The 15153-nt window shown below is 43.2% G+C and overlaps 1 long non-coding RNA gene across 1 annotated transcript in view; it reads left to right on the top strand.

Moving 5' to 3' along the window:
• The first annotated feature begins 10121 nt into the window (after positions 1-10121).
• LOC147998715 (uncharacterized) overlaps positions 10122-15153 on the top strand; it is a 53632-nt gene continuing 48600 nt past the window's right edge. Inside the window, exon 1 of the long non-coding RNA XR_015645250.1 lies at positions 10122-10244. This is a non-coding gene — a long non-coding RNA (uncharacterized LOC147998715). The remainder of the gene's footprint in view (positions 10245-15153) is intronic.

The raw sequence follows: 15153 nt of genomic DNA, 5'->3' as shown, positions 1-15153 counted from the left end.
AAAGGAAGGGTTGTGGTGCAGACTCAGTTTGCAATCCTGTGTTCTTAAAAATGGCCTGCCTGCAGAACTAGGCACATCTCTCCCACTGAGGCCAGACAAGGTGGCTTATTAGGGGAATGGATTCCACAGGCGGACAACAGATTCACAGACAGCCCCTGCTCCAGTTGTTGCGGGACCTGCATGAAGACCAAGCTATGCATCTCTGCACATGTTTGGGGGACCTAGGTCCCTCCCGCGCTCACTGTTTGGTTGGTGGTTCAGTCTCTGAGAGGCCCCAAATGTCCAGGTTACTTGATTCTGTTGGTCTTCCTGTGGGGTCCCTGTCCTCTTCCTTCCTCTAATCCTTCCTCTAATTCTTCCCCAAGACTCAAAATGTCTTCCAGCTCTTCCATAAGACACCCCAGCTCCATCTAATGTTTGGCTATAAGTCTCTGGATCTCTTTCCATTGGCTGCTAGGTGGAGTCTCTCAGGGGACAGTCATGTTAGGCTATTGTCTGTAAGCATAACCGAGTATCATTAATAGTGTCAGGGATTGAGGGCAGGGTGTGTGTCTCCCCCTTCTCAGAGGAGAAGTAGTGGGGGGAGTGTGGGGAGGACCTTTGTGTGTGTGGGAGGAGAAGGGGGACTGATATTGGGAAGTAAAATGAACAAATGAATAAATTTTAAAAATGGCCTCCCAAATTGCTTAATCTTTAAGATGCTTAAAACCTCATTCTGTCCTTGGCCAAGAGACTTTCTGAGTTGTAGCTCCATTTATAGTATAGATTCTATACCATGTTTGATTGAATAATACACTTATAATCACAGTGGGTCCTCAGTATAGAATAATATAGCAAGGTATGGTAAATAGAGTTCAAACGTCCAGCTATAGTCAGCTAACGTTTGATTAAAACCAGTGCTCTTAGTTATTTAAAAAGCATCTCCTTTTGTGTTACTTATAGATGACTGGACTGTATGTTTTGTCTACATCAAAAAAAAAAAAATCCTAGGCTGTGTTTCAGAAGAGAATAGCAAACTTCTGTGACTCATATTATTATTTTTACGGGCGATTCAATAAATAAACAGTTCCCATTTCAGCCTAGAACTGTTTATGCTTTCAATGCATTTGTTCTATAAAAATGTAGCTTACATGAATAAGTCAAAGTTGTTTGTTCAGATGAGTCTAAACATTTGCTCCCACGTAAAGAATGAACGTAGATTGTTCTTTTGATGCTTACTGTGGCGTTTCAGCCACAGGCAGCCGTCAGTGTATGTCTGCAACGCCAGGAAACACGCTGCCTTATTGTTCTCAGACCGGTTGAGCACTGTCAGTTGACTGACTTCCAAAACCAAATCATGGGTATAAAGCACGAAACAGGGTTACTGCGGTTTAAGCAATCCCACTTTTGACTGTGTTGACAATAGCTATTCTAAACGTAAGCGTTTATGAAAACGAACTTCTGTATCATTTTCTACTTTTTCTTGGTTCCCGTGTGTACACTGTGAGGGGCTCGACAATTCTACCTTCACCTGCCTCACACTAAGGATTCATGCATACTTTTAGCAATAGTACCTCTTCTGCTTTGGACTACAAAGTAATTTTCAAAGCAAGAGTCTTGCCTAGCCTTCAATCTCCTGCCCATTGGCTTGCCAGGGTTTCTGATCCAACAAGGAAGGAAGGATAGAAGTAGAGGTGTCCTATGTCCCTAAGTGTCCTCTGTAGATAGCAGTAATTTTAGCTAACTGCTCTGTCTGAATGCCACACACACATACACACACAAACACACACACACACACACACACACACACACACACACACACACACACACACACACACGTTAATTTTGAAAGCCTTGACTGGCTCTGTCTCCTTTCCTCTCTCCAGTTCCTAGCCTAGGTAAATTCCCAGGTCCCGCCCCAGTCTACCTGCCTAGACATTGGCTGCCTCAGTCTTCCTGCCTAGCTATTGGCTGTGCAGCGGCAATTCTTTATTGACAAATGGGAATACATAGCTGGGAGCCGAATTGAATAGAGACAGCCTTATCTCCTAAGCAGCGCTGACATTCTTTAAAATAAAAAAAAAGATTTAATTTTTACATAATTAAGTATACTATAACACCAGAAGAGAGCATTAGATCTCATTACAGGTGGTTATAAGTTACCATGTGGCTGCTGGGAATTGGACTCAGGACCTCTGGAAGAGCAGCCAGTGCTCTTAACCACTGAGCCATCTCTCTAGCCCTTTCTTCTGACTTTCTAGACCCTCTTCACATCTGGTTTTCCTCTTTGCTCTCTGCCATCTCCTTTATTAGCTTCTCTTCCCTCAGTCCAATCTTAAATGTTATCTAAATTTCCAACCGTGTTTGTCGATCCTTTCCTCAGCTTGCAAATCACTGAGTGATTTTATACAACCTCTCAACCGGTTGGAGGGCCAACATTTTCTGCACAATTTGTGCCTTCAGCTTGATCTTCTTATCTAAGTATCAGGCAAGGCTTCCAGTTGATTGTTAAACTGCTCCGGCTGGAAGATCTGACGTGTGCAACAGTTAAACCATCCCCTGTCTTTATAGCACATCCTTTGCTTTGTGTTCCGTTGGGCCACTGTTGACGTCATCGCATCGGGGAATGTCAGAACTCTTCAACCTTTTCCTTTGTCTCTTCAGTATCCAGTCGTAAGGAAATAAATAGCAGATAAATAAACATTGAGGGATGAACTACAAAGTACTTGATTAGTATCTTCTGAATGTGCACAAGTCCTGAAAAAACAAGAAAGGTTGAGGAACTTTTAGAGATTGGAGAAGACCAGGTACATGCAGGAGTGAGTAAATGTAATGAGAGCCTGATTGGCTTCTAGAAAAGATGTTGTTAGAAAAAGTGGTGAAATCTCCAGTTTTGTCTGAAATAATGAGCAGATGCTCATGCAGTTCTGAGGGTGTTAAGATCAGGAGACGCTGGGGAGAGCTAGATGGAGACTGTATTAACTTAGCAACATTTCTATAAATTATATGCTATTCTCAAATGAGAGCTAAAGACCCAAACCAAAACATGGCTTCCCACTGCCTGTGAAAAGTAAGGCCAACCTGTCTTGAAAAATTCCTCGGGAAATGTGGTCATTTGAATGAGAATGCCCCACCTCCCCATATATTTGAATTCTTGGTCTTCAGTTAGTGGAACAGTTTGAGAAGGACCAGGGGATTTGGCCTTGTTGAAGTTGGTGTGAACTTGTTGGTAGAGATATGTAGGTGGGGACGGGCTTTGAGGTTTCAACAGTTCCTGCCACACCCAGTGTTTTTCTCTCTCTGCCTCTTGCCTGGGGATCTGGGATGTAAAAGCTCTCAGTTACTGCTTAGCACCACGTCTGCCATGCTCCCTGCCATGATGATAATCGACTAAACCTCTGAAATTGTAAGCGAGCTCCCAATTAAACGCTTTCTTTTATAAGAGTTTTCTTGGCCATGGTGTCTTTTCACAGCAATACAACATTACCTAAGACAGGAAGATTTTTGAAATCTATACGTTCGTTAATTATCTGAAAGACTGCGTGTCCTGTTGGACTAGGGAAGCTACATAGCTATCATAGGTCACAGATAACCATTACAATTCACGCGCTGAAAATCACTTGTTTGTGGGAAAAAATAGAACCTGCCTGTACCATTTTCCCTGTGTAAACTTTTTTCTTTTTGGCAGTCTCACATAGCCCAGACTGGCCTTGAAATCATCATGTAACTGAGGATGACCTCAGGTCTTTTATCTTTTCTGCCGTCATCCCCACAGCTCTAGGATTATAGGAGAACATCACCACACTTGGTTTACACAATGAGGAGGATTGCATCAACCCAGGGCTAGGCAAGCACTCTACCAACTAAGCCACCATAGGTGGCTGGCTTCCTGCACAGACTTTTAAGCCTTTTATCCGAAGCAATTACTCAAAGATCAATAGACTGGCAGAATTGTCTTTTAGTTATCTTCAGAGAAATTTGCAGAATTTTAGATTCTGTACCTGTTGGCCTTTGCACATACTTCCCTGGACCCTTCTCACTGTGTGGGAGACTTACAAACCCAGCTCATTCATTAAGCATTGTGACCTGCTGTGAGCTGATTCTGGAATTTGTGTGAGGCCAGCCTCAGGTCTCAGTGAGTCAAGTGGGGAAGAGACAAGTCAACCAAACACTTTTTCTATGTAGATATTTCAGGTCCATTGTCTCATTTAATCCTCACACAGACCCTGTGTAATTGGCAGCTCCAATATTCCAGCAGGCCAACATTGGAGCCTTTCAATTGTTAGGAAATTGACTCAGGGTCTCACAATTGATGGGCGGTAGTTCTAAATGCTGGTGACAAAGCTCGGCACTCTGGACTATTCTTTGCAGACCAATAAAAATTTATAAACATTCAACATAAAAAAAAAGAATCTGCGACCCAATAAGACGTGAATAATCAATCCTGAGTATAAGGAATAAGTGATATTTTGAATAGCTTTCATGCAAAGAATTGAATGATACTGTATATTTTATTTTTGGGGAATTTATCATGGCTTAAGTATATTGTAGCCATTTTAAATGTACAATATATTGACACTAATTACATTCACAATACTGTATAGCTGTTGCTTGCTTCACTGTCTTAGGGTTTTACTGCTGTGAACAGACACTATGACCAAGCCAACTCTTCCAAAGGACAACATTTAATTGGGTCCGGGTTACGGGTTCAGAGTTTCAGTTAATTATCATCAAGGTGGGAGCATGACAGTGTCCAGGCAGGCATGGTGCAGGAGGAGCTCAGAGTTCTACATCTTTGTTAGAAGGCAACTAGGAGAAGACTGACTTCCAGGAAGCTAGGATGAGGATCTTACGGTCCACACCTACAGTGACACACCTACTCCAACAAGGCCATACCGTCTTCCTTTTTTTTTTTCTTTTATTGGATATTTCTTTATTTGCATTTCAAATGTTATTCCCTTTCCCAGTTTCCTGGACATAAGCCCCCTATCCCCCCTCCCTTTCTTCTATAAGGGTGTTCCCCTCCCCATCCATCCCCCATTACCCCCACCCCAACATTCCCTTACGCTGGGGTCCAACCTTGGCAGGACTAAGGGTTTCTCCTTCTATTGGTGCTCAACAAGGCCATCCTCTGCTACATATGCAGTTGGAGCCATGGGTCAGTCCATGTATAGTCTCTGGGTAGTGGTTTAGTCCCTGGGAGCTCTGGTTGGTTGGTGTTGTTGTTCTTATGGGTTTGAAAGCCCCTTCAGCTCTTTCAATCCTTTCTCTAATTCCTCCAATGGGGATCCTGTTCTCAGTTCAGTGGTTTGCTGCTAGCATTTGCCTCTGTACTTGGCATGCTCTGGCTGTGTCTCTCAGGAGAGATCTATATCCGGTTTCTGTCAGCATGCACTTCTTAGCTTCATCAATCTTATCTAGTTGTGGTGGATTAGTAGTAGACATGGGCCACAGGTGGGGCAGGCTATGAATGGTCATTCCTTCAGTCTCTGCTCTAAACTTTATTTCCATATTCCCTCCTATGAATATTTTTGTTCTCCCTTTTGAAAAGGAGTGAAGCATCCACATGTTGGTCATCCTTCTTGAGCTTCGTGTGGTCTGTGGATTGCATTTTGGGTAATTTGAGCTTTTGGGTTAATATCCACTTATCAGTGAGTGCATACCATGTAGGGAGACAACCCTAGAGATAGAAAACCTAGGGAAGAGATCAGGAGTCATAGATGCAAGCATCACCAACAGAATACAAGAGATAGAAGAAAGAATCTCAGGGGCAGAAGATACCATAGGAAACATCGACAGAACCATCAAAGATCATGTGAAACACAAAAAGCTTCTAGCTCAAAACACTCAGAAAGTCCAGGACACAATGAGAAGATCAAACCTGAGGATAATAGGTATAGAAGAGAGTAAAGACTCTCAACTAAAAGGGCCAGTAAATATCTTCAACAAAATTATAGAAGAAAACTTCCCTAATCTAAAGAAAGAGATGGCCATAAACATACAAGAAGCCTACAGAACTCCAAATAGATTGGAGCAGAGAAGAAATTCCTCCAGTCACATAATAGTCAAAACACTAAGATATTCCATGACAAAACCAAATTTACACAATATCTTTCTACAAATCTAGCCCTACAAAGGATAATAGATGGAAAACTCCAACACAAGGAAGGGAACTATACCCTAGAAAAAGCAAGAAAGTAATCTCCTTGCAACGAAACCAAAAGAAGAGAGACACTCAAACATAATTTTACCTCCAAATATGAAATAAGAGGAAGCAACAACCACTATTCCTTAACATCTCTCAACATCAGTGAACTCAATTCCCCAATAAAAAGGCATAGACTAACAGACTGGATATGTAAACAGGACCCAGCATTTTGCTATATACAGGAAACACACCTCAGAGTCAAAACAGACACTACCTCAGAGTAAAAGGCTGGAAAACAACTTTCCAAGCAAATGGTTCAAAGAAACAAGCTGGAGTAGCCATTCTAATATCGAAGAAAATCAACTTCAACCAAAAATCATCAGAAAAGATAAGGAAGGACAGTTCCTATTCATCAAAGGAAAAAATCCACCAAGATGAACTCTCAATCCCAAATATCTATACCCCAAATGCAAGGGCACCTATATTCATAAAAGAAACCTTACCAAAGCTCAAAGGCCATACCTTCTAATAGTGCCACTCCCTCAGCCAAACATAAAATAAACCATCACACTAACCTTATCTTTAATAGAAACTCTATAATATTAAGCAGTGACTCCCATTTGATCTCTGTCTTGAACCTCTATTCTAGTGTCCGTCTCCATGAAATTGCTTATCAATATATTTCAGATAGTAGAATAATGCAATATTTGTCCTTTTGTGTCTTGCTTCAACCTGCATCACTTTGGACTTTACTTGCCTGGGGAGACAAAGGAATGAAGAAAGGATAGATACACAGACACATGTACAAAAAAGCTGGGCTTTTGTAGGCTTATGTGAGCTCTGATGGAGATGCACCAGTAGCCTGGACACTCATATTATATATTTTATAAATCTGAGCCAAGGAAGGGGATTTATTGTATATGGTTAAACATGGAGATGGATTTACCTGATCTTGGTGGGATGTCTCTATGGGGATTTTGTCTCAGGCTTTAGTCATCCTAAAGGAAGAAGCTGTGACTGATGTTGTCTGTATCCTCTCTCAACATTCCTGCTCAAACCACAGAAGGTCTTGCTGTTCCCAAGACATTGGGGTCCTTGACAGGACAGTGGTCATGTCAACAATGTACATTCATTCAGTGCTTGATCTGTTCTCTACAGTGTCAAGCTTATTTAAATTAGTTCTGTGTTTTAAAGCTCATTCATATTGTAGTACATATCCAGACTTCATTGCTGGTTAGGCCTGAACAACATCCTACTGTATCAGAAACATTTTGCTTGTCCATTCATCTTCTGATGGTTTACTTGGATTGTTTTTAAACACTTGAGACTTTTGAGATGAACTTGAGAAAATGGAGTTACAAGGGGGAGATTCCAGAACCAGGTTGTAGAGTTGCTCACCGAGGAGAAAGCTGAGTGGCCACCCATTCATGTTAGGGGAGATGCTCTAAATTCCTGACATGACAGGCCATTGAGGAAACTTTGATGTGGGCAGTGCAAGTTTGGGACTTCCTAATATACCAGTGGTGCTACCCTTATCAGCTAGACAGGTATTTGAGATTCAGATCATTGTCCTGAATCACTAATGCAGTGTTCTTCTTTTCTCTTCTTTTCTTTTCTTTTCTTTTCTTTTCTTTTCTTTTCTTTTTTTCGGAGCTGGGGACCGAACCCAGGGCCTTGCGCTTCCTAGGCAAGCACTCAACCACTGAGCTAAATCCCCAGACCTTTTCTTTTCTTTTCCTTTCTTTTCTTTTCTTTTCTTTTCTTTTCTTTTCTTTTCTTTTCTTCTGATGAAAAAGAAATGAGAAAAAGGGGCTGGGTCTGAACAGCTGATTCATCACATGTCTTTAAAGGCTTCCTATTACTGGGGATGTATTGGCTAAAGCTTCTGACTTTGGGTTTAGGCAGTAAATAACCTTGACCTCATGGTCTAGCTTTATTTGATAGAAATGACATGTGTTGGCCAATTCCCTCATTCCATGTTCTTGTAAACTTCTGGGTTGACCTTTGAACCTCACTCTTCTTTCCCCAGGGCATTAGACAAGACACCAACATACTGTGATACTGGAAGTCTGAAGCCTTTCCTACAAACTTTACTAGAGAACTATGTTGGAATGATCTTCTTGTGCTCTGTGTAAAGGTTTGTCTTTGCATTAATGAAGTATTGACTTCTACACCAGCAGAGTGCTGAGCACTGTCTGGACCTTGGTATTGTTGTTTTTATGAAGTGTCACCTATCTCAGTGTTTGGTAAACTTTCTTCTCCATCACCTTCTGATTGGTTTAATAAAGAGCTGAAGGCCTATAGGAGGATAGGAGAGGAAAGGAGGGACATCTGGGCAGAGATAGGAACTCTGGGAAAAAAAATCAGTCTCAGGAGATTTGTAGCTAGCCAGACAAGGGGGAAGAAACAGGTACCAGGTAATGGGCAACATGGCAGAACATAGATTACCATAAATGAGTTAATTCAGTTATATGAGTTGGTTGAGAACAAGTCTAAGCTATAAGGCCTAAACATTCATAAATAAGTGTAAGTGTACATCATTGTTGGAAGCTGCAAGACAGTCTGGCAGTAGAACTAGATATACTAGAGAAAACTACACCACTGTCAGCAACAGAGATGCTCTTCATTGGCACCCACCTCCTGTGGGCTGTGCTGAGGTGCTGAGGTGTCAGAGGCATTCACTAGCTTCCACACATAAGTAAGCTGTCCAACTGATGCTGGTCTTGGGAACACCGATGGGCCAGAAATATCCCTCTATTTCTCCCTTCTAGTCAGAGTGGAGTTTCTGCAGCTTCTCCTCCACTCAGCTGCTGAACAGTCTCCAGACTGATGTATACCATGTGTTTCAGGCCCAGATGGATGTTGCTATCTGTCAACAGCCTTCCCTAACGCCCTTCCTTTTCTTTGCCGAGATAGAAGTGAGTCACCAAAAAGGCTCCAAAGATACCCTTTAAAGCAACCTCCATGGATGCCGTGTCGTGCTGGTCATGCTTGAGCACGTTGGCACCAAGGCCCTGGCATGAGGCCATTTTGTTGAGCCACGTCCTTGGTTGGTGGTCACCTTGTGACCTGCCTGTTCTCGAGCATGGACAGGGCCACCCTGAGTCCAGTTGTGTGGGTTGGGGAAGAGCTCAAGCTCAAGACGTTGAGCAGGGCTGGTTTGTCCTAATCCGTTTCTTAGCAGGGTCCTCTCTCGCTGAATCTCCATATCTCCACTTTGCCTTCTATTTGCTTGAAGTGAAAATGTAAACATGACTCATACCCCGTGGACCAGAGCATGCTTGTCCTATGCTTGTAAGTTTCTTTTGAGGCTAAAATGCCCTAAAGTTATTGTCACAAGTGGCAAAGCAATAAAAGGTATCCTAACAGCTTGGTCAGATGAGGAGAAAGGTTTTTTTTAAAATGTGCTATCAACACAACTTCTGAAATAGAACATGTGTGTATGTATCTGTGAGCACATGTGCACCTGAAGCTGATTACTGAGGTCTGTAAACACTTGAGATTCAGATAAGGGCGCAGGGCCTCCTTGGAAGCTCTGCAATGGAAGGCAAGCATATGTATGTACATATTCTTCAAAGTTCACAATAAGAAGAGTGAGTAAGAAAGCATTAGGATACACTGACATAGGAATTGCTTGAGAAGTGATAGCATAATTTTATAAGACCTAAATTGCATTTTAAGTAAAATTACTGAAACGTGGATTTGCTGTGGTCTGATCTTATAGGCCTATGGCTAGTGAGGGCTTGTTCGTTTTTCCTAGTAGATAACTGGGAAACTCTTAGAAGGCAGTAAACACTCACAGAAAGGATGGCTCAGACTGAAGCTTCCATCCCAGGGTGAGGCACTCATTCATTGATGTTTGCAGAACACTCACTGTGGTGGTTAGAATATGCTTGTCCCATAAGGAGCGGTGCTGTTAGGAGGTGTGGCCTTGTTGGAGGAAGTGTGTCACTGTGGGGGTGGGCTTTGAAGCCCCACCCATTGTGGAAGAGTCATTCTTCTCCTGTTTGCTTTCAGAACTAGATGTAGAATTCTCAGCTCCTCCAGTGTCAAGTCTGCCTGCCTGGACACTACCATCCTTCCTTCCGTGATTATAATGGACTGAACCTCTGAACCTGTAAGGTAGCCCCCTACTAAATGTTGTCCTTTATAAGAGTTGTCTTGGTCACGGTGTGTGTTCACAGCAGTAAAACCCAAACTAAGACTCTTACCATGGGCCAGGCAAAGGAAGTTCTAGGATTGTGGGATACATTAGTGGACAAAAAAAAAAAAAAAAAGGCAAACATTTGTCTCTACATGAGTTCATATTAAAACAAGATAAGAGCTGCTTGTCATGCTAGAGTGTGAGATAGAAATGGGACAAAGAGAAGGGAAGGGAGGAGGGAAAGGAAGGCAAACAGCCAACTAGGGTAGAAGATGGTTGCATTGTAAACAGGGCAAGAGTAACCCTCGTTGCAGGGGTGGGGTTTTAGCACAGATGCCAAGGAGGGAAGGAGTTACTTAAGAGGGAGAACATTTCAAGCAGGGGAAACAGAGCAAAGGTCTTCTGGCAGTGAGGAAGAGGATTCATTAGGAACTAAGCAAACAGCGAGGTAGGGCCAAAAAGAAGCCACAGGAGAAACTGAGGTGATGAAGGTCCTGTAGACACTGTAAGGCCACCAGCCTTTTCTCTGGTGGTATTCAGTTTGTTTAATTTTGTTTATACTGATCCACGAGCTTAAACCTTCATTTGTCTCTGTCACTACTGACAAGTCAGTGCAACATCTGAAGGGCCTGAGGGAATTTAGTGAGCAAAATTACCATGTGAACCAGCTTGAAATCTATTTTGCATTCTATACTCACAGGGACTGATAGATGTAAAAATACTGCCTATGTATATTCCACCTCAGGTAAAATCTCAATGTGAAGTTGGGTGGGTAGGGAGGTGGTGGGGGTGGGATCCAGAAGGATCTGGGAGAGAGGAAAGAACATGACTGAAACATACTGCATGAAATATTTTTCAAAATTAAAGTGAAATCTTGAAGTGTTCAAGAAAGAAGAAAAAACCACACCCTGTTATCTTCTGTAAGTGCAACCAAAGTGTGTACCAACAAATACAGAAAATATTAAAATGCATATGCATTTTGACAAGTTAAAGCATTTGTTCAAATAAGTCTTGGTTTCATAAGGCTATCAAATTCAAAGTATGAAAAAAAATCAAAGGCAAGAAAACCCCTGTGTGTATTATCACCTATTTAAAGAAGCAATATGGGCCCTTGAAGCAGTAAATTGAATTCAAAACTCTTGGGAGTGTTTATGGTGAGGTTGTTGTGTAGGAAGGAGGTGACCCGGACAATTTCGATGGGAACATGCATCTCTCAGACTTGGAAGCTTGTTTCCCTCAGCCGGAGAACCTGTAATGGCCTCCCTTGAGGCAACTAACTGCTCTGCAGAATTTTAAACAGAAACAATAGACATTGTGTTTCATATGGATTTTTTTCAAAGGTTGTGTCACAAAAGATACTAGGGGACATTTTGGATACCAAAAGACCAGGGGCCTATTACTGAGGAATTCAGGTGACAGACAGCTGGATGGGTGTGGTGGCATACATCTTTTGTCTCTGTATTCTGGAGGCGGAGGCAGGTGGATGTCTGCGAGTCCAAGTCTGGCAAGGTCTACACAGTGAGTTTCGGATCATACCAGGTCTACCATAGTGAAAGCCTGTCTCCAAAAAAACTGAAAAAAAAATCAAGTGACAGAGGAACAGAGGACAGAGACTAGAAACATATTGAAGGGACACTGGGAAGATTTATCGGAGTTTTGATACAGTCTAAATCTGAAGTCAATATATCGTCCCAACTGGTTAACAGACGTTTGAGAGAAAGGAAGAGTGATTCCAGAGCTTTAGCCTGAGTTACTCAGGATGGGGTTACTCGAAGTTGAGGGATAGGAAGCTGTGGGATGATCGAGTTCTGGTGGAAGAGCAGATCAGTTTCAGGCCTGCTCAGTTGCCCCATGAACCTGGACAATGGGAGAGACGTCTCTCCTGGAGATATGGTTTTAACTCACCAGCATATAAAGGCATGAGACTTGATGAGTTTACCAAAGGAGTGGGGGCAATTAAAAAAAATGAAGACTTCAAGGTCTGAGCCTGGGGGACCTCCAACACAAAGTCATCAGGGGAAAGCTGACAACCAGATCACAAGGGCTGAGAGGAGTGGCCTGGGGGTAGGAAGGAAGTGCCAGTGTGCACGGGAGTGATAGAACAGCAGTTAGGAGTCTCCTGAACACATGTAGAGCTGACTGAGCAATCGAGAACCCTGATCAAGGAGACCTGAACAAGGACTCTGAGAACATAGGAATTCTTGGCAATTTTCTCTCGAATAATTTTTGAGTGTTGGGCGCAAAGGCCTGACAGGTACTCAAGAGAGAATGGGAGGGAAATGAACACTAGATAGATTCTTGCAAAGGGAAGAGAAGGATGGGGAAGAGTTGAAAGGAAACACAGGGTCCAGCAAGAGCATACCTGGGTTTTGCTTTTCTAACTTAAGGTAGGAAAAATGAAGGGTGCTTGAATTCGCGTGAAATCCAGCACATAAATGGGGGGTGTCTGAGGTGGAGAAGAGAACCAGAGTGGGTGTGATCTATCACACAGAGGGAGCAGCTTTCCGGAGAGCAGAAATTTCAGGTCTGTAAAGGTGGAATAAGGGTATGTGCTTTGGTAGAAGCCCGTGAAAGGTTTCGTCCAATTGCTTCTGTTTTCTCAGTGTCATGGGAATGAACACGTCATCAGCTAAGATCACGGGATAGTCTAAGGTTTCCGTGAAGTTAGCTATGAATGAAATGATGAAGTCATTTTCCTTGCACGTCCCGTGGGAGTCCCCGCATTGGGCAGCTTCTTCATGAAGGCATGCGTGATGGCATGCCACTGTGAGACACCGTGTCTCATTACTTTTGAGCTCTGCCTATTCAGCTGTGTTTACTTGCTGGCGCCTCAGTTGAATGGACGTGTTGGAGGCAAGGCTTCAGCCCAAGAGGTGCCACCCTAGCATGGCCTCAAGAACATTGGTGTGTGATGTGGTTGTGAGTCGGGAGTGTACAACTAGACGGTTCTCCAGAACTCAGCATCTGAGGAAGAACATTTCAAGGTCTCTATCCCTGGAGAATGTTCTGAAAAGGAGAGAAATAATAATCGATAGGTCCTTTCTCCACCGGTGAAATGACTCAATTTAAGCCAGGTTAGAATATATTAAAAGCAGGTTTATTGGGAAGTTGTGCTTGAGCAAGTGAGCTCACAGGTCCCAAGGACTGAAGCCTGGGGAGTTGCCATGGGGAGAGGGGGGCAGGGGAGAATGGAAGAAAGGGTGGAGAGAGAGAGAGGAAGGGAGGGAGGGAGGGAGGAAGGGAAGGAGAGAGAGAGACATAGAGAGAGACACAGAGAGAGACAGAGACAGAGACAGAGAGAGGGAGAAAGAGGAAAGAGACAGAGAGAGAGAGAGAGGAGGGAAAGAGACAGAGACAGAGAGGGGGGAGGGGGAGGGATGAAGGAAGGAAGGGAGGGTGGGAGAGAGAATGTCTGGATTATATAGGGAGGAACCCTGGGGGAAGGATCACTGGGTTGAAAAGTTCAAGGTTGGGACAGGGTACGCCAGGTAGGGACTAATGGCTTCTGGGAGAACCTGGAGGTCAGATCTGCTTTGATGCATAAAATATGCACCTCAGTCCCTTGTCCCCAGGGTTGGAAATCAAACAGTAATAACAGCACAGACTGCCCCAGAGGCCATCAAGGAGAGCTCCTGAGTGGAGATTAGGTAGACAGACTCATCCTGACCTCAGTGGTCTAACCTCACCCAGGGTTTACATTTCTGTCTCCTGTAACCCGTGAGTGCCTTGAAGCTAATGTGAATGAATGTTCAGTTCCCCCTCGTCTCTGTCTCCTCTGAGTAAGCTGTCAGGTCCATTTAGGTCAGCAAAGCCACTATGTTGACTCTGCTTTGAAAAATTGATGTTTTCCCCCTGGCTCTCTCCTGAGAGTTCTCACAGTGGCACGCCATCATGCATGCCTTCACGAAGAAGCTGTCCAATGTGGGGACTCTTACGGGACGTGCAAGGAAAATGACTTCATCTAGCCAAGTTGAATGTGCATTGATTCTTTTAGAACTTTGCAACATAGGAAGGCTTCCATTGTGTAGGCTCAAAAAAGAAACCAAAAACGAAAAAAACAAAACCAAAAAAAAAAAAAAAACCAAACAAATGAAAGAGAAGGGATATAAAAGCAGATCAAACAAAACAAAACAAAATCCCCAAACAGCTAGCCATCCTCCCCACCTTTTCTGTCTTTACCCCATCTAGCAACAGTCTTGTCTAACCCCTGCTCACTGAATGCAGACTTGATTCTAGCCAATAGAACAGAAAGGTACTTTCACGATTAGGCAAAGGTAAAGCGAACATCTATGTATCTCATTACAACCTGGTGAAGTGAATGGAGATGCCCCTATCTTCAAAAGAGTGAATTGTCGCACAGTGATGAACTCTGTGAGATAGGAACATATCCAAGAACTGCACGTGGCCTGTGGTTGCTGGAGAAGCCCCCAGCTGATAAACGTCAGGGAATCAGGGGTTTCCGTCTACCCCATAAATGCTACATCTGTTCCTTGGGATTACCAGACCTTTAACGCACCCTTTTCCCAATGTGCCTCTCTTTACTGTCTCACTACCAAAGCAATCTGCTGGCCTCCATCTCTCTTGATTTCCTGGGCAGGAATTTAGCACGAGTCTACTATGTAATCACTGTAGAGGCCACGTGCAAACGTCTCTGATGGTCACTTGAAACCTAGCGTCCTCACGTTCGAGACAAAAGAAGTTAAAACTGACATGGCCTCCCTGTCCTTGGTATAGAAGAAGGACGGGTATTCAGTGTCAGTTCCTCCAAGATGGTCCTTTTTAAATTTTTCCTCCCCATATTCTGAATTTATGCTAAACTTGATCCTGTTAGTAGACTTAAAAGTGACTGTAATCATTGGTTTCTATGATGCAGGGACTATGT

The sequence above is a fragment of the Rattus norvegicus genome, chromosome 20 (assembly GCF_021556685.1).
Source record: "Rattus norvegicus strain SHRSP/BbbUtx chromosome 20, alternate assembly SHRSP_T2T, whole genome shotgun sequence".
Classification (NCBI taxonomy): domain Eukaryota; kingdom Metazoa; phylum Chordata; class Mammalia; order Rodentia; family Muridae; genus Rattus; species Rattus norvegicus.
This window is presented reverse-complemented; position numbering and strand designations above follow the sequence as displayed.